The 16,064-nt window shown below is 53.7% G+C and overlaps 19 non-coding genes across 19 annotated transcripts; all 19 read right to left on the minus strand.

Moving 5' to 3' along the window:
• Positions 1 to 213: 213 nt before the first annotated feature.
• LOC128029751 (U6 spliceosomal RNA) lies at positions 214 to 320 on the minus strand. The gene has a single exon (XR_008187600.1). It is a non-coding gene; the product is annotated as a U6 spliceosomal RNA (small nuclear RNA).
• Positions 321 to 1,054: 734 nt separating this feature from the next.
• LOC128029887 (U6 spliceosomal RNA) lies at positions 1,055 to 1,161 on the minus strand. Its single transcript, XR_008187730.1, has one exon. It is a non-coding gene; the product is annotated as a U6 spliceosomal RNA (small nuclear RNA).
• Positions 1,162 to 1,894: 733 nt separating this feature from the next.
• On the minus strand, positions 1,895 to 2,001 carry LOC128029752 (U6 spliceosomal RNA). Its single transcript, XR_008187601.1, has one exon. It is a non-coding gene; the product is annotated as a U6 spliceosomal RNA (small nuclear RNA).
• Positions 2,002 to 2,734: 733 nt separating this feature from the next.
• LOC128029753 (U6 spliceosomal RNA) lies at positions 2,735 to 2,841 on the minus strand. The gene has a single exon (XR_008187602.1). It is a non-coding gene; the product is annotated as a U6 spliceosomal RNA (small nuclear RNA).
• Positions 2,842 to 3,575: 734 nt separating this feature from the next.
• Positions 3,576 to 3,682, minus strand: LOC128029754 (U6 spliceosomal RNA). Its single transcript, XR_008187603.1, has one exon. It is a non-coding gene; the product is annotated as a U6 spliceosomal RNA (small nuclear RNA).
• Positions 3,683 to 4,416: 734 nt separating this feature from the next.
• LOC128029755 (U6 spliceosomal RNA) lies at positions 4,417 to 4,523 on the minus strand. The gene has a single exon (XR_008187604.1). It is a non-coding gene; the product is annotated as a U6 spliceosomal RNA (small nuclear RNA).
• A 734-nt stretch (positions 4,524 to 5,257) lies between these two features.
• On the minus strand, positions 5,258 to 5,364 carry LOC128029758 (U6 spliceosomal RNA). Its single transcript, XR_008187606.1, has one exon. It is a non-coding gene; the product is annotated as a U6 spliceosomal RNA (small nuclear RNA).
• Positions 5,365 to 6,098: 734 nt separating this feature from the next.
• Positions 6,099 to 6,205, minus strand: LOC128029759 (U6 spliceosomal RNA). Its single transcript, XR_008187607.1, has one exon. It is a non-coding gene; the product is annotated as a U6 spliceosomal RNA (small nuclear RNA).
• Positions 6,206 to 6,939: 734 nt separating this feature from the next.
• Positions 6,940 to 7,046, minus strand: LOC128029760 (U6 spliceosomal RNA). Its single transcript, XR_008187608.1, has one exon. It is a non-coding gene; the product is annotated as a U6 spliceosomal RNA (small nuclear RNA).
• Positions 7,047 to 7,780: 734 nt separating this feature from the next.
• LOC128029761 (U6 spliceosomal RNA) lies at positions 7,781 to 7,887 on the minus strand. The gene has a single exon (XR_008187609.1). It is a non-coding gene; the product is annotated as a U6 spliceosomal RNA (small nuclear RNA).
• A 734-nt stretch (positions 7,888 to 8,621) lies between these two features.
• Positions 8,622 to 8,728, minus strand: LOC128029762 (U6 spliceosomal RNA). Its single transcript, XR_008187610.1, has one exon. It is a non-coding gene; the product is annotated as a U6 spliceosomal RNA (small nuclear RNA).
• A 734-nt stretch (positions 8,729 to 9,462) lies between these two features.
• Positions 9,463 to 9,569, minus strand: LOC128029763 (U6 spliceosomal RNA). Its single transcript, XR_008187611.1, has one exon. It is a non-coding gene; the product is annotated as a U6 spliceosomal RNA (small nuclear RNA).
• An 897-nt stretch (positions 9,570 to 10,466) lies between these two features.
• Positions 10,467 to 10,573, minus strand: LOC128029855 (U6 spliceosomal RNA). The gene has a single exon (XR_008187699.1). It is a non-coding gene; the product is annotated as a U6 spliceosomal RNA (small nuclear RNA).
• Positions 10,574 to 11,307: 734 nt separating this feature from the next.
• Positions 11,308 to 11,414, minus strand: LOC128029891 (U6 spliceosomal RNA). The gene has a single exon (XR_008187734.1). It is a non-coding gene; the product is annotated as a U6 spliceosomal RNA (small nuclear RNA).
• A 734-nt stretch (positions 11,415 to 12,148) lies between these two features.
• Positions 12,149 to 12,255, minus strand: LOC128029764 (U6 spliceosomal RNA). Its single transcript, XR_008187612.1, has one exon. It is a non-coding gene; the product is annotated as a U6 spliceosomal RNA (small nuclear RNA).
• Positions 12,256 to 12,989: 734 nt separating this feature from the next.
• Positions 12,990 to 13,096, minus strand: LOC128029765 (U6 spliceosomal RNA). Its single transcript, XR_008187613.1, has one exon. It is a non-coding gene; the product is annotated as a U6 spliceosomal RNA (small nuclear RNA).
• A 734-nt stretch (positions 13,097 to 13,830) lies between these two features.
• LOC128029766 (U6 spliceosomal RNA) lies at positions 13,831 to 13,937 on the minus strand. The gene has a single exon (XR_008187614.1). It is a non-coding gene; the product is annotated as a U6 spliceosomal RNA (small nuclear RNA).
• A 734-nt stretch (positions 13,938 to 14,671) lies between these two features.
• LOC128029767 (U6 spliceosomal RNA) lies at positions 14,672 to 14,778 on the minus strand. Its single transcript, XR_008187615.1, has one exon. It is a non-coding gene; the product is annotated as a U6 spliceosomal RNA (small nuclear RNA).
• A 734-nt stretch (positions 14,779 to 15,512) lies between these two features.
• Positions 15,513 to 15,619, minus strand: LOC128029769 (U6 spliceosomal RNA). Its single transcript, XR_008187617.1, has one exon. It is a non-coding gene; the product is annotated as a U6 spliceosomal RNA (small nuclear RNA).
• Between the last annotated feature and the right edge of the window lie 445 nt (positions 15,620 to 16,064).

Consider the following 16,064-nt stretch of genomic DNA (forward strand, 5'->3'; position numbering starts at 1 on the left):
TCTCCCTGCTCTCAAGTTCCGAGTCTGACGATGGCCACGTACTTCTCATGAGTTCATCACATGGTGTGACGGAGCGGGGCTGCAACTGAACATCTCTAAGACAGAGGAGATGGTGAGTGATTTTACGTCAAAACGCCTCCCACGCGGAGACTTCTATGTTTATTCACCGCCCGAGGGCTGATAGAGTAGAGGGGCACGGATATCGCAATCAAATAAAAGATGGAGCGCTTCACGGATTTGCGTGTCATCCTTTCGCAGGGGCCATGCTAATCTTCTCTGTATCGATCCAATTTTAGTATATGTGCCGCCGTGGCGAGCACGGAACAGCTGGCTCGCTCGAGGTATCTGTACCCCTCGGGTCCCTGCGAGCTCTCTCAGAGCTGGTAAGGGCCCAGTGAGCCGTCTCACCCCCTCGCATACCGTGCCGCACGGAGCGCGTCGGTGCTGAGGCCGGACGCACACCCCTCCATTGATGCAACCGCTCACCGAGTTTGGGGGACAGGTGAACGTAGCGCGTCAGTTTCTAAACGTGTCCGATTACACCGTGATGTACAGGAGCATCTTCTGGACACGAGGAAGCAGGTGTACACACTTGCCTTTGGTCCCTGGCGTACTGGAGCTGAAGGAGGCGTGGCCTCTACCTTTTTATAAGAAAGGAGAGTGGGCAGTGAAGAAGGGCTGGACAGCAAAGGCTCAGGGTGAAGGGAGTCTTACCGGATGCTCTTTGGATCTCCACAAGGTAGTGTACGGTCAGGGATTCTCTTCTTACATCCTAAACATGAGCGTGGAAGTTCTCCGGCTAGATTTCATTTTGTTAAATAAGCAGTTGACACGGTTCTCCTCTCCCTGCTCTCAAGTTCCGAGTCTGACGATGGCCACGTACTTCTTATGAGTTCATCACATGGTGTGACGGAGCGGGGCTGCAACTGAACATCTCTAAGACAGAGGAGATGGTGAGTGATTTTACGTCAAAACGCCTCCCACGCGGAGACTTCTATGTTTATTCACCGCCCGAGGGCTGATAGAGTAGAGGGGCACGGATATCGCAATCAAATAAAAGATGGAGCGCTTCACGGATTTGCGTGTCATCCTTTCCCAGGGGCCATGCTAATCTTCTCTGTATCGATCCAATTTTAGTATATGTGCCGCCGTGGCGAGCACGGAACAGCTGGCTCGCTCGAGGTATCTGTACCCCTCGGGTCCCTGCGAGCTCTCTCAGAGCTGGTAAGGGCCCAGTGAGCCGTCTCACCCCCTCGCATACCGTGCCGCACGGAGCGCGTCGGTGCTGAGGCCGGACGCACACCCCTCCATTGATGCAACCGCTCACCGAGTTTGGGGGACAGGTGAACGTAGCGCGTCAGTTTCTAAACGTGTCCGATTACACCGTGATGTACAGGAGCATCTTCTGGACACGAGGAAGCAGGTGTACACACTTGCCTTTGGTCCCTGGCGTACTGGAGCTGAAGGAGGCGTGGCCTCTACCTTTTTATAAGAAAGGAGAGTGGGCAGTGAAGAAGGGCTGGACAGCAAAGGCTCAGGGTGAAGGGAGTCTTACCGGATGCTCTTTGGATCTCCACAAGGTAGTGTACGGTCAGGGATTCTCTTCTTACATCCTAAACATGAGCGTGGAAGTTCTCCGGCTAGATTTCATGTTGTTAAATAAGCAGTTGACACGGTTCTCCTCTCCCTGCTCTCAAGTTCCGAGTCTGACGATGGCCACGTACTTCTCATGAGTTCATCACATGGTGTGACGGAGCGGGGCTGCAACTGAACATCTCTAAGACAGAGGAGATGGTGAGTGATTTTACATCAAAACGCCTCCCACGCGGAGACTTCTATGTTTATTCACCGCCGAGGGCTGATAGAGTAGAGGGGCACGGATATCGCAATCAAATAAAAGATGGAGCGCTTCACGGATTTGCGTGTCATCCTTTCGCAGGGGCCATGCTAATCTTCTCTGTATCGATCCAATTTTAGTATATGTGCCGCCGTGGCGAGCACGGAACAGCTGGCTCGCTCGAGGTATCTGTACCCCTCGGGTCCCTGCGAGCTCTCTCAGAGCTGGTAAGGGCCCAGTGAGCCGTCTCACCCCCTCGCATACCGTGCCGCACGGAGCGCGTCGGTGCTGAGGCCGGACGCACACCCCTCCATTGATGCAACCGCTCACCGAGTTTGGGGGACAGGTGAACGTAGCGCGTCAGTTTCTAAACGTGTCCGATTACACCGTGATGTACAGGAGCATCTTCTGGACACGAGGAAGCAGGTGTACACACTTGCCTTTGGTCCCTGGCGTACTGGAGCTGAAGGAGGCGTGGCCTCTACCTTTTTATAAGAAAGGAGAGTGGGCAGTGAAGAAGGGCTGGACAGCAAAGGCTCAGGGTGAAGGGAGTCTTACCGGATGCTCTTTGGATCTCCACAAGGTAGTGTACGGTCAGGGATTCTCTTCTTACATCCTAAACATGAGCGTGGAAGTTCTCCGGCTAGATTTCATGTTGTTAAATAAGCAGTTGACACGGTTCTCCTCTCCCTGCTCTCAAGTTCCGAGTCTGACGATGGCCACGTACTTCTCATGAGTTCATCACATGGTGTGACGGAGCGGGGCTGCAACTGAACATCTCTAAGACAGAGGAGATGGTGAGTGATTTTACATCAAAACGCCTCCCACGCGGAGACTTCTATGTTTATTCACCGCCGAGGGCTGATAGAGTAGAGGGGCACGGATATCGCAATCAAATAAAAGATGGAGCGCTTCACGGATTTGCGTGTCATCCTTTCGCAGGGGCCATGCTAATCTTCTCTGTATCGATCCAATTTTAGTATATGTGCCGCCGTGGCGAGCACGGAACAGCTGGCTCGCTCGAGGTATCTGTACCCCTCGGGTCCCTGCGAGCTGTCTCAGAGCTGGTAAGGGCCCAGTGAGCCGTCTCACCCCCTCGCATACCGTGCCGCACGGAGCGCGTCGGTGCTGAGGCCGGACGCACACCCCTCCATTGATGCAACCGCTCACCGAGTTTGGGGGACAGGTGAACGTAGCGCGTCAGTTTCTAAACGTGTCCGATTACACCGTGATGTACAGGAGCATCTTCTGGACACGAGGAAGCAGGTGTACACACTTGCCTTTGGTCCCTGGCGTACTGGAGCTGAAGGAGGCGTGGCCTCTACCTTTTTATAAGAAAGGAGAGTGGGCAGTGAAGAAGGGCTGGACAGCAAAGGCTCAGGGTGAAGGGAGTCTTACCGGATGCTCTTTGGATCTCCACAAGGTAGTGTACGGTCAGGGATTCTCTTCTTACATCCTAAACATGAGCGTGGAAGTTCTCCGGCTAGATTTCATGTTGTTAAATAAGCAGTTGACACGGTTCTCCTCTCCCTGCTCTCAAGTTCCGAGTCTGACGATGGCCACGTACTTCTCATGAGTTCATCACATGGTGTGACGGAGCGGGGCTGCAACTGAACATCTCTAAGACAGAGGAGATGGTGAGTGATTTTACGTCAAAACGCCTCCCACGCGGAGACTTCTATGTTTATTCACCGCCCGAGGGCTGATAGAGTAGAGGGGCACGGATATCGCAATCAAATAAAAGATGGAGCGCTTCACGGATTTGCGTGTCATCCTTTCGCAGGGGCCATGCTAATCTTCTCTGTATCGATCCAATTTTAGTATATGTGCCGCCGTGGCGAGCACGGAACAGCTGGCTCGCTCGAGGTATCTGTACCCCTGGGGTCCCTGCGAGCTCTCTCAGAGCTGGTAAGGGCCCAGTGAGCCGTCTCACCCCCTCGCATACCGTGCCGCACGGAGCGCGTCGGTGCTGAGGCCGGACGCACACCCCTCCATTGATGCAACCGCTCACCGAGTTTGGGGGACAGGTGAACGTAGCGCGTCAGTTTCTAAACGTGTCCGATTACACCGTGATGTACAGGAGCATCTTCTGGACACGAGGAAGCAGGTGTACACACTTGCCTTTGGTCCCTGGCGTACTGGAGCTGAAGGAGGCGTGGCCTCTACCTTTTTATAAGAAAGGAGAGTGGGCAGTGAAGAAGGGCTGGACAGCAAAGGCTCAGGGTGAAGGGAGTCTTACCGGATGCTCTTTGGATCTCCACAAGGTAGTGTACGGTCAGGGATTCTCTTCTTACATCCTAAACATGAGCGTGGAAGTTCTCCGGCTAGATTTCATGTTGTTAAATAAGCAGTTGACACGGTTCTCCTCTCCCTGCTCTCAAGTTCCGAGTCTGACGATGGCCACGTACTTCTCATGAGTTCATCACATGGTGTGACGGAGCGGTGCTGCAACTGAACATCTCTAAGACAGAGGAGATGGTGAGTGATTTTACGTCAAAACGCCTCCCACGCGGAGACTTCTATGTTTATTCACCGCCCGAGGGCTGATAGAGTAGAGGGGCACGGATATCGCAATCAAATAAAAGATGGAGCGCTTCACGGATTTGCGTGTCATCCTTTCGCAGGGGCCATGCTAATCTTCTCTGTATCGATCCAATTTTAGTATATGTGCCGCCGTGGCGAGCACGGAACAGCTGGCTCGCTCGAGGTATCTGTACCCCTCGGGTCCCTGCGAGCTCTCTCAGAGCTGGTAAGGGCCCAGTGAGCCGTCTCACCCCCTCGCATACCGTGCCGCACGGAGCGCGTCGGTGCTGAGGCCGGACGCACACCCCTCCATTGATGCAACCGCTCACCGAGTTTGGGGGACAGGTGAACGTAGCGCGTCAGTTTCTAAACGTGTCCGATTACACCGTGATGTACAGGAGCATCTTCTGGACACGAGGAAGCAGGTGTACACACTTGCCTTTGGTCCCTGGCGTACTGGAGCTGAAGGAGGCGTGGCCTCTACCTTTTTATAAGAAAGGAGAGTGGGCAGTGAAGAAGGGCTGGACAGCAAAGGCTCAGGGTGAAGGGAGTCTTACCGGATGCTCTTTGGATCTCCACAAGGTAGTGTACGGTCAGGGATTCTCTTCTTACATCCTAAACATGAGCGTGGAAGTTCTCCGGCTAGATTTCATGTTGTTAAATAAGCAGTTGACACGGTTCTCCTCTCCCTGCTCTCAAGTTCCGAGTCTGACGATGGCCACGTACTTCTCATGAGTTCATCACATGGTGTGACGGAGCGGGGCTGCAACTGAACATCTCTAAGACAGAGGAGATGGTGAGTGATTTTACGTCAAAACGCCTCCCACGCGGAGACTTCTATGTTTATTCACCGCCCGAGGGCTGATAGAGTAGAGGGGCACGGATATCGCAATCAAATAAAAGATGGAGCGCTTCACGGATTTGCGTGTCATCCTTTCGCAGGGGCCATGCTAATCTTCTCTGTATCGATCCAATTTTAGTATATGTGCCGCCGTGGCGAGCACGGAACAGCTGGCTCGCTCGAGGTATCTGTACCCCTCGGGTCCCTGCGAGCTCTCTCAGAGCTGGTAAGGGCCCAGTGAGCCGTCTCACCCCCTCGCATACCGTGCCGCACGGAGCGCGTCGGTGCTGAGGCCGGACGCACACCCCTCCATTGATGCAACCGCTCACCGAGTTTGGGGGACAGGTGAACGTAGCGCGTCAGTTTCTAAACGTGTCCGATTACACCGTGATGTACAGGAGCATCTTCTGGACACGAGGAAGCAGGTGTACACACTTGCCTTTGGTCCCTGGCGTACTGGAGCTGAAGGAGGCGTGGCCTCTACCTTTTTATAAGAAAGGAGAGTGGGCAGTGAAGAAGGGCTGGACAGCAAAGGCTCAGGGTAAAAGGGAGTCTTACCGGATGCTCTTTGGATCTCCACAAGGTAGTGTCGGTCAGGGATTCTCTTCTTACATCCTAAACATGAGCGTGGAAGTTCTCCGGCTAGATTTCATGTTGTTAAATAAGCAGTTGACACGGTTCTCCTCTCCCTGCTCTCAAGTTCCGAGTCTGACGATGGCCACGTACTTCTCATGAGTTCATCACATGGTGTGACGGAGCGGGGCTGCAACTGAACATCTCTAAGACAGAGGAGATGGTGAGTGATTTTACGTCAAAACGCCTCCCACGCGGAGACTTCTATGTTTATTCACCGCCCGAGGGCTGATAGAGTAGAGGGGCACGGATATCGCAATCAAATAAAAGATGGAGCGCTTCACGGATTTGCGTGTCATCCTTTCGCAGGGGCCATGCTAATCTTCTCTGTATCGATCCAATTTTAGTATATGTGCCGCCGTGGCGAGCACGGAACAGCTGGCTCGCTCGAGGTATCTGTAGCCCTCGGGTCCCTGCGAGCTCTCTCAGAGCTGGTAAGGGCCCAGTGAGCCGTCTCACCCCCTCGCATACCGTGCCGCACGGAGCGCGTCGGTGCTGAGGCCGGACGCACACCCCTCCATTGATGCAACCGCTCACCGAGTTTGGGGGACAGGTGAACGTAGCGCGTCAGTTTCTAAACGTGTCCGATTACACCGTGATGTACAGGAGCATCTTCTGGACACGAGGAAGCAGGTGTACACACTTGCCTTTGGTCCCTGGCGTACTGGAGCTGAAGGAGGCGTGGCCTCTACCTTTTTATAAGAAAGGAGAGTGGGCAGTGAAGAAGGGCTGGACAGCAAAGGCTCAGGGTGAAGGGAGTCTTACCGGATGCTCTTTGGATCTCCACAAGGTAGTGTACGGTCAGGGATTCTCTTCTTACATCCTAAACATGAGCGTGGAAGTTCTCCGGCTAGATTTCATGTTGTTAAATAAGCAGTTGACACGGTTCTCCTCTCCCTGCTCTCAAGTTCCGAGTCTGACGATGGCCACGTACTTCTCATGAGTTCATCACATGGTGTGACGGAGCGGGGCTGCAACTGAACATCTCTAAGACAGAGGAGATGGTGAGTGATTTTACGTCAAAACGCCTCCCACGCGGAGACTTCTATGTTTATTCACCGCCCGAGGGCTGATAGAGTAGAGGGGCACGGATATCGCAATCAAATAAAAGATGGAGCGCTTCACGGATTTGCGTGTCATCCTTTCGCAGGGGCCATGCTAATCTTCTCTGTATCGATCCAATTTTAGTATATGTGCCGCCGTGGCGAGCACGGAACAGCTGGCTCGCTCGAGGTATCTGTACCCCTCGGGTCCCTGCGAGCTCTCTCAGAGCTGGTAAGGGCCCAGTGAGCCATCTCACCCCCTCGCATACCGTGCCGCACGGAGCGCGTCGGTGCTGAGGCCGGACGCACACCCCTCCATTGATGCAACCGCTCACCGAGTTTGGGGGACAGGTGAACGTAGCGCGTCAGTTTCTAAACGTGTCCGATTACACCGTGATGTACAGGAGCATCTTCTGGACACGAGGAAGCAGGTGTACACACTTGCCTTTGGTCCCTGGCGTACTGGAGCTGAAGGAGGCGTGGCCTCTACCTTTTTATAAGAAAGGAGAGTGGGCAGTGAAGAAGGGCTGGACAGCAAAGGCTCAGGGTGAAGGGAGTCTTACCGGATGCTCTTTGGATCTCCACAAGGTAGTGTACGGTCAGGGATTCTCTTCTTACATCCTAAACATGAGCGTGGAAGTTCTCCGGCTAGATTTCATGTTGTTAAATAAGCAGTTGACACGGTTCTCCTCTCCCTGCTCTCAAGTTCCGAGTCTGACGATGGCCACGTACTTCTTATGAGTTCATCACATGGTGTGACGGAGCGGGGCTGCAACTGAACATCTCTAAGACAGAGGAGATGGTGAGTGATTTTACGTCAAAACGCCTCCCACGCGGAGACTTCTATGTTTATTCACCGCCCGAGGGCTGATAGAGTAGAGGGGCACGGATATCGCAATCAAATAAAAGATGGAGCGCTTCACGGATTTGCGTGTCATCCTTTCGCAGGGGCCATGCTAATCTTCTCTGTATCGATCCAATTTTAGTATATGTGCCGCCGTGGCGAGCACGGAACAGCTGGCTCGCTCGAGGTATCTGTAGCCCTCGGGTCCCTGCGAGCTCTCTCAGAGCTGGTAAGGGCCCAGTGAGCCGTCTCACCCCCTCGCATACCGTGCCGCACGGAGCGCGTCGGTGCTGAGGCCGGACGCACACCCCTCCATTGATGCAACCGCTCACCGAGTTTGGGGGACAGGTGAACGTAGCGCGTCAGTTTCTAAACGTGTCCGATTACACCGTGATGTACAGGAGCATCTTCTGGACACGAGGAAGCAGGTGTACACACTTGCCTTTGGTCCCTGGCGTACTGGAGCTGAAGGAGGCGTGGCCTCTACCTTTTTATAAGAAAGGAGAGTGGGCAGTGAAGAAGGGCTGGACAGCAAAGGCTCAGGGTGAAGGGAGTCTTACCGGATGCTCTTTGGATCTCCACAAGGTAGTGTACGGTCAGGGATTCTCTTCTTACATCCTAAACATGAGCGTGGAAGTTCTCCGGCTAGATTTCATGTTGTTAAATAAGCAGTTGACACGGTTCTCCTCTCCCTGCTCTCAAGTTCCGAGTCTGACGATAGCCACGTACTTCTCATGAGTTCATCACATGGTGTGACGGAGCGGGGCTGCAACTGAACATCTCTAAGACAGAGGAGATGGTGAGTGATTTTACGTCAAAACGCCTCCCACGCGGAGACTTCTATGTTTATTCACCGCCCGAGGGCTGATAGAGTAGAGGGGCACGGATATCGCAATCAAATAAAAGATGGAGCGCTTCACGGATTTGCGTGTCATCCTTTCGCAGGGGCCATGCTAATCTTCTCTGTATCGATCCAATTTTAGTATATGTGCCGCCGTGGCGAGCACGGAACAGCTGGCTCGCTCGAGGTATCTGTACCCCTCGGGTCCCTGCGAGCTCTCTCAGAGCTGGTAAGGGCCCAGTGAGCCATCTCACCCCCTCGCATACCGTGCCGCACGGAGCGCGTCGGTGCTGAGGCCGGACGCACACCCCTCCATTGATGCAACCGCTCACCGAGTTTGGGGGACAGGTGAACGTAGCGCGTCAGTTTCTAAACGTGTCCGATTACACCGTGATGTACAGGAGCATCTTCTGGACACGAGGAAGCAGGTGTACACACTTGCCTTTGGTCCCTGGCGTACTGGAGCTGAAGGAGGCGTGGCCTCTACCTTTTTATAAGAAAGGAGAGTGGGCAGTGAAGAAGGGCTGGACAGCAAAGGCTCAGGGTGAAGGGAGTCTTACCGGATGCTCTTTGGATCTCCACAAGGTAGTGTACGGTCAGGGATTCTCTTCTTACATCCTAAACATGAGCGTGGAAGTTCTCCGGCTAGATTTCATGTTGTTAAATAAGCAGTTGACACGGTTCTCCTCTCCCTGCTCTCAAGTTCCGAGTCTGACGATGGCCACGTACTTCTCATGAGTTCATCACATGGTGTGACGGAGCGGGGCTGCAACTGAACATCTCTAAGACAGAGGAGATGGTGAGTGATTTTACGTCAAAACGCCTCCCACGCGGAGACTTCTATGTTTATTCACCGCCCGAGGGCTGATAGAGTAGAGGGGCACGGATATCGCAATCAAATAAAAGATGGAGCGCTTCACGGATTTGCGTGTCATCCTTTCGCAGGGGCCATGCTAATCTTCTCTGTATCGATCCAATTTTAGTATATGTGCCGCCGTGGCGAGCACGGAACAGCTGGCTCGCTCGAGGTATCTGTACCCCTCGGGTCCCTGCGAGCTCTCTCAGAGCTGGTAAGGGCCCAGTGAGCCATCTCACCCCCTCGCATACCGTGCCGCACGGAGCGCGTCGGTGCTGAGGCCGGACGCACACCCCTCCATTGATGCAACCGCTCACCGAGTTTGGGGGACAGGTGAACGTAGCGCGTCAGTTTCTAAACGTGTCCGATTACACCGTGATGTACAGGAGCATCTTCTGGACACGAGGAAGCAGGTGTACACACTTGCCTTTGGTCCCTGGCGTACTGGAGCTGAAGGAGGCGTGGCCTCTACCTTTTTATAAGAAAGGAGAGTGGGCAGTGAAGAAGGGCTGGACAGCAAAGGCTCAGGGTGAAGGGAGTCTTACCGGATGCTCTTTGGATCTCCACAAGGTAGTGTACGGTCAGGGATTCTCTTCTTACATCCTAAACATGAGCGTGGAAGTTCTCCGGCTAGATTTCATGTTGTTAAATAAGCAGTTGACACGGTTCTCCTCTCCCTGCTCTCAAGTTCCGAGTCTGACGATGGCCACGTACTTCTCATGAGTTCATCACATGGTGTGACGGAGCGGGGCTGCAACTGAACATCTCTAAGACAGAGGAGATGGTGAGTGATTTTACGTCAAAACGCCTCCCACGCGGAGACTTCTATGTTTATTCACCGCCCGAGGGCTGATAGAGTAGAGGGGCACGGATATCGCAATCAAATAAAAGATGGAGCGCTTCACGGAGCGGGGCTGCAACTGAACATCTCTAAGACAGAGGAGATGGTGAGTGATTTTACGTCAAAACGCCTCCCACGCGGAGACTTCTATGTTTATTCACCGCCCGAGGGCTGATAGAGTAGAGGGGCACGGATATCGCAATCAAATAAAAGATGGAGCGCTTCACGGATTTGCGTGTCATCCTTTCGCAGGGGCCATGCTAATCTTCTCTGTATCGATCCAATTTTAGTATACGTGCCGCCGTGGCGAGCACGGAACAGCTGGCTCGCTCGAGGTATCTGTACCCCTCGGGTCCCTGCGAGCTCTCTCAGAGCTGGTAAGGGCCCAGTGAGCTATCTCACCCCCTCGCATACCGTGCCGCCCGGAGCGCGTCGGTGCTGAGGCCGGGCGCACACCACTCCATTGATGCAACCGCTCACCGAGTTTGGGGGACAGGTGAACGTAGCGCGTCAGTTTCTAAACGTGTCCGATTACACCGTGATGTACAGGAGCATCTTCTGGACACGAGGAAGCAGGTGTACACACTTGCCTTTGGTCCCTGGCGTACTGGAGCTGAAGGAGGCGTGGCCTCTACCTTTTTATAAGAAAGGAGAGTGGGCAGTGAAGAAGGGCTGGACAGCAAAGGCTCAGGGTGAAGGGAGTCTTACCGGATGCTCTTTGGATCTCCACAAGGTAGTGTACGGTCAGGGATTCTCTTCTTACATCCTAAACATGAGCGTGGAAGTTCTCCGGCTAGATTTCATGTTGTTAAATAAGCAGTTGACACGGTTCTCCTCTCCCTGCTCTCAAGTTCCGAGTCTGACGATGGCCACGTACTTCTCATGAGTTCATCACATGGTGTGACGGAGCGGGGCTGCAACTGAACATCTCTAAGACAGAGGAGATGGTGAGTGATTTTACGTCAAAACGCCTCCCACGCGGAGACTTCTATGTTTATTCACCGCCCGAGGGCTGATAGAGTAGAGGGGCACGGATATCGCAATCAAATAAAAGATGGAGCGCTTCACGGATTTGCGTGTCATCCTTTCGCAGGGGCCATGCTAATCTTCTTTGTATCGATCCAATTTTAGTATATGTGCCGCCGTGGCGAGCACGGAACAGCTGGTACGCTTGAGGTATCTGTACCCCTCGGGTCCCTGCGAGCTCTCTCAGAGCTGGTAAGGGCCCAGTGAGCCATCTCACCCCCTCGCATACCGTGCCGCACGGAGCGCGTCGGTGCTGAGGCCAGACGCACACCCCTCCATTGATGCAACCGCTCACCGAGTTTGGGGGACAGGTGAACGTAGCGCGTCAGTTTCTAAACGTGTCCGATTACACCGTGATGTACAGGAGCATCTTCTGGACACGAGGAAGCAGGTGTACACACTTGCCTTTGGTCCCTGGCGTACTGGAGCTGAAGGAGGCGTGGCCTCTACCTTTTTATAAGAAAGGAGAGTGGGCAGTGAAGAAGGGCTGGACAGCAAAGGCTCAGGGTGAAGGGAGTCTTACCGGATGCTCTTTGGATCTCCACAAGGTAGTGTACGGTCAGGGATTCTCTTCTTACATCCTAAACATGAGCGTGGAAGTTCTCCGGCTAGATTTCATGTTGTTAAATAAGCAGTTGACACGGTTCTCCTCTCCCTGCTCTCAAGTTCCGAGTCTGACGATGGCCACGTACTTCTCATGAGTTCATCACATGGTGTGACGGAGCGGGGCTGCAACTGAACATCTCTAAGACAGAGGAGATGGTGAGTGATTTTACGTCAAAACGCCTCCCACGCGGAGACTTCTATGTTTATTCACCGCCCGAGGGCTGATAGAGTAGAGGGGCACGGATATCGCAATCAAATAAAAGATGGAGCGCTTCACGGATTTGCGTGTCATCCTTTCGCAGGGGCCATGCTAATCTTCTCTGTATCGATCCAATTTTAGTATATGTGCCGCCGTGGCGAGCACGGAACAGCTGGCTCGCTCGAGGTATCTGTACCCCTCGGGTCCCTGCGAGCTCTCTCAGAGCTGGTAAGGGCCCAGTGAGCCATCTCACCCCCTCGCATACCGTGCCGCACGGAGCGCGTCGGTGCTGAGGCCGGACGCACACCCTTCCATTGATGCAACCGCTCACCGAGTTTGGGGGACAGGTGAACGTAGCGCGTCAGTTTCTAAACGTGTCCGATTACACCGTGATGTACAGGAGCATCTTCTGGACACGAGGAAGCAGGTGTACACACTTGCCTTTGGTCCCTGGCGTACTGGAGCTGAAGGAGGCGTGGCCTCTACCTTTTTATAAGAAAGGAGAGTGGGCAGTGAAGAAGGGCTGGACAGCAAAGGCTCAGGGTGAAGGGAGTCTTACCGGATGCTCTTTGGATCTCCACAAGGTAGTGTACGGTCAGGGATTCTCTTCTTACATCCTAAACATGAGCGTGGAAGTTCTCCGGCTAGATTTCATGTTGTTAAATAAGCAGTTGACACGGTTCTCCTCTCCCTGCTCTCAAGTTCCGAGTCTGACGATGGCCACGTACTTCTCATGAGTTCATCACATGGTGTGACGGAGCGGGGCTGCAACTGAACATCTCTAAGACAGAGGAGATGGTGAGTGATTTTACGTCAAAACGCCTCCCACGCGGAGACTTCTATGTTTATTCACCGCCCGAGGGCTGATAGAGTAGAGGGGCACGGATATCGCAATCAAATAAAAGATGGAGCGCTTCACGGATTTGCGTGTCATCCTTTCGCAGGGGCCATGCTAATCTTCTCTGTATCGATCCAATTTTAGTATATGTGCCGCCGTGGCGAGCACGGAACAGCTGGCTCGCTCGAGGTATCTGTACCCCTCGGGTCCCTGCGAGCTCTCTCAGAGCTGGTAAGGGCCCAGTGAGCCGTCTCACCCCCTCGCATACCGTGCCGCACGGAGCGCGTCGGTGCTGAGGCCGGACGCACACCCCTCCATTGATGCAACCGCTCACCGAGTTTGGGGGACAGGTGAACGTAGCGCGTCAGTTTCTAAACGTGTCCGATTACACCGTGATGTACAGGAGCATCTTCTGGACACGAGGAAGCAGGTGTACACACTTGCCTTTGGTCCCTGGCGTACTGGAGCTGAAGGAGGCGTGGCCTCTACCTTTTTATAAGAAAGGAGAGTGGGCAGTGAAGAAGGGCTGGACAGCAAAGGCTCAGGGTGAAGGGAGTCTTACCGGATGCTCTTTGGATCTCCACAAGGTAGTGTACGGTCAGGGATTCTCTTCTTACATCCTAAACATGAGCGTGGAAGTTCTCCGGCTAGATTTCATGTTGTTAAATAAGCAGTTGACACGGTTCTCCTCTCCCTGCTCTCAAGTTCCGAGTCTGACGATGGCCACGTACTTCTCATGAGTTCATCACATGGTGTGACGGAGCGGGGCTGCAACTGAACATCTCTAAGACAGAGGAGATGGTGAGTGATTTTACGTCAAAACGCCTCCCACGCGGAGACTTCTATGTTTATTCACCGCCCGAGGGCTGATAGAGTAGAGGGGCACGGATATCGCAATCAAATAAAAGATGGAGCGCTTCACGGATTTGCGTGTCATCCTTTCGCAGGGGCCATGCTAATCTTCTCTGTATCGATCCAATTTTAGTATATGTGCCGCCGTGGCGAGCACGGAACAGCTGGCTCGCTCGAGGTATCTGTACCCCTCGGGTCCCTGCGAGCTCTCTCAGAGCTGGTAAGGGCCCAGTGAGCCATCTCACCCCCTCGCATACCGTGCCGCACGGAGCGCGTCGGTGCTGAGGCCGGACGCACACCCTTCCATTGATGCAACCGCTCACCGAGTTTGGGGGACAGGTGAACGTAGCGCGTCAGTTTCTAAACGTGTCCGATTACACCGTGATGTACAGGAGCATCTTCTGGACACGAGGAAGCAGGTGTACACACTTGCCTTTGGTCCCTGGCGTACTGGAGCTGAAGGAGGCGTGGCCTCTACCTTTTTATAAGAAAGGAGAGTGGGCAGTGAAGAAGGGCTGGACAGCAAAGGCTCAGGGTGAAGGGAGTCTTACCGGATGCTCTTTGGATCTCCACAAGGTAGTGTACGGTCAGGGATTCTCTTCTTACATCCTAAACATGAGCGTGGAAGTTCTCCGGCTAGATTTCATGTTGTTAAATAAGCAGTTGACACGGTTCTCCTCTCCCTGCTCTCAAGTTCCGAGTCTGACGATGGCCACGTACTTCTCATGAGTTCATCACATGGTGTGACGGAGCGGGGCTGCAACTGAACATCTCTAAGACAGAGGAGATGGTGAGTGATTTTACGTCAAAACGCCTCCCACGCGGAGACTTCTATGTTTATTCACCGCCCGAGGGCTGATAGAGTAGAGGGGCACGGATATCGCAATCAAATAAAAGATGGAGCGCTTCACGGATTTGCGTGTCATCCTTTCGCAGGGGCCATGCTAATCTTCTCTGTATCGATCCAATTTTAGTATATGTGCCGCCGTGGCGAGCACGGAACAGCTGGCTCGCTCGAGGTATCTGTACCCCTCGGGTCCCTGCGAGCTCTCTCAGAGCTGGTAAGGGCCCAGTGAGCCGTCTCACCCCCTCGCATACCGTGCCGCACGGAGCGCGTCGGTGCTGAGGCCGGACGCACACCCCTCCATTGATGCAACCGCTCACCGAGTTTGGGGGACAGGTGAACGTAGCGCGTCAGTTTCTAAACGTGTCCGATTACACCGTGATGTACAGGAGCATCTTCTGGACACGAGGAAGCAGGTGTACACACTTGCCTTTGGTCCCTGGCGTACTGGAGCTGAAGGAGGCGTGGCCTCTACCTTTTTATAAGAAAGGAGAGTGGGCAGTGAAGAAGGGCTGGACAGCAAAGGCTCAGGGTGAAGGGAGTCTTACCGGATGCTCTTTGGATCTCCACAAGGTAGTGTACGGTCAGGGATTCTCTTCTTACATCCTAAACATGAGCGTGGAAGTTCTCCGGCTAGATTTCATTTTGTTAAATAAGCAGTTGACACGGTTCTCCTCTCCCTGCTCTCAAGTTCCGAGTCTGACGATGGCCACGTACTTCTTATGAGTTCATCACATGGTGTGACGGAGCGGGGCTGCAACTGAACATCTCTAAGACAGAGGAGATGGTGAGTGATTTTACGTCAAAACGCCTCCCACGCGGAGACTTCTATGTTTATTCACCGCCCGAGGGCTGATAGAGTAGAGGGGCACGGATATCGCAATCAAATAAAAGATGGAGCGCTTCACGGATTTGCGTGTCATCCTTTCGCAGGGGCCATGCTAATCTTCTCTGTATCGATCCAATTTTAGTATATGTGCCGCCGTGGCGAGCACGGAACAGCTGGCTCGCTCGAGGTATCTGTACCCCTCGGGTCCCTGCGAGCTGTCTCAGAGCTGGTAAGGGCCCAGTGAGCCGTCTCACCCCCTCGCATACCGTGCCGCACGGAGCGCGTCGGTGCTGAGGCCGGACGCACACCCCTCCATTGATGCAACCGCTCACCGAGTTTGGGGGACAGGTGAACGTAGCGCGTCAGTTTCTAAACGTGTCCGATTACACCGTGATGTACAGGAGCATCTTCTGGACACGAGGAAGCAGGTGTACACACTTGCCTTTGGTCCCTGGCGTACTGGAGCTGAAGGAGGCGTGGCCTCTACCTTTTTATAAGAAAGGAGAGTGGGCAGTGAAGAAGGGCTGGACAGCAAAGGCTCAGGGTGAAGGGAGTCTTACCGGATGCTCTTTGGATCTCCACAAGGTAGTGTACGGTCAGGGATTCTCTTC

This window comes from Carassius gibelio, chromosome A15 (genome assembly GCF_023724105.1).
Source record: "Carassius gibelio isolate Cgi1373 ecotype wild population from Czech Republic chromosome A15, carGib1.2-hapl.c, whole genome shotgun sequence".
In the NCBI taxonomy this organism is placed as follows: Eukaryota; Metazoa; Chordata; class Actinopteri; order Cypriniformes; family Cyprinidae; genus Carassius; species Carassius gibelio.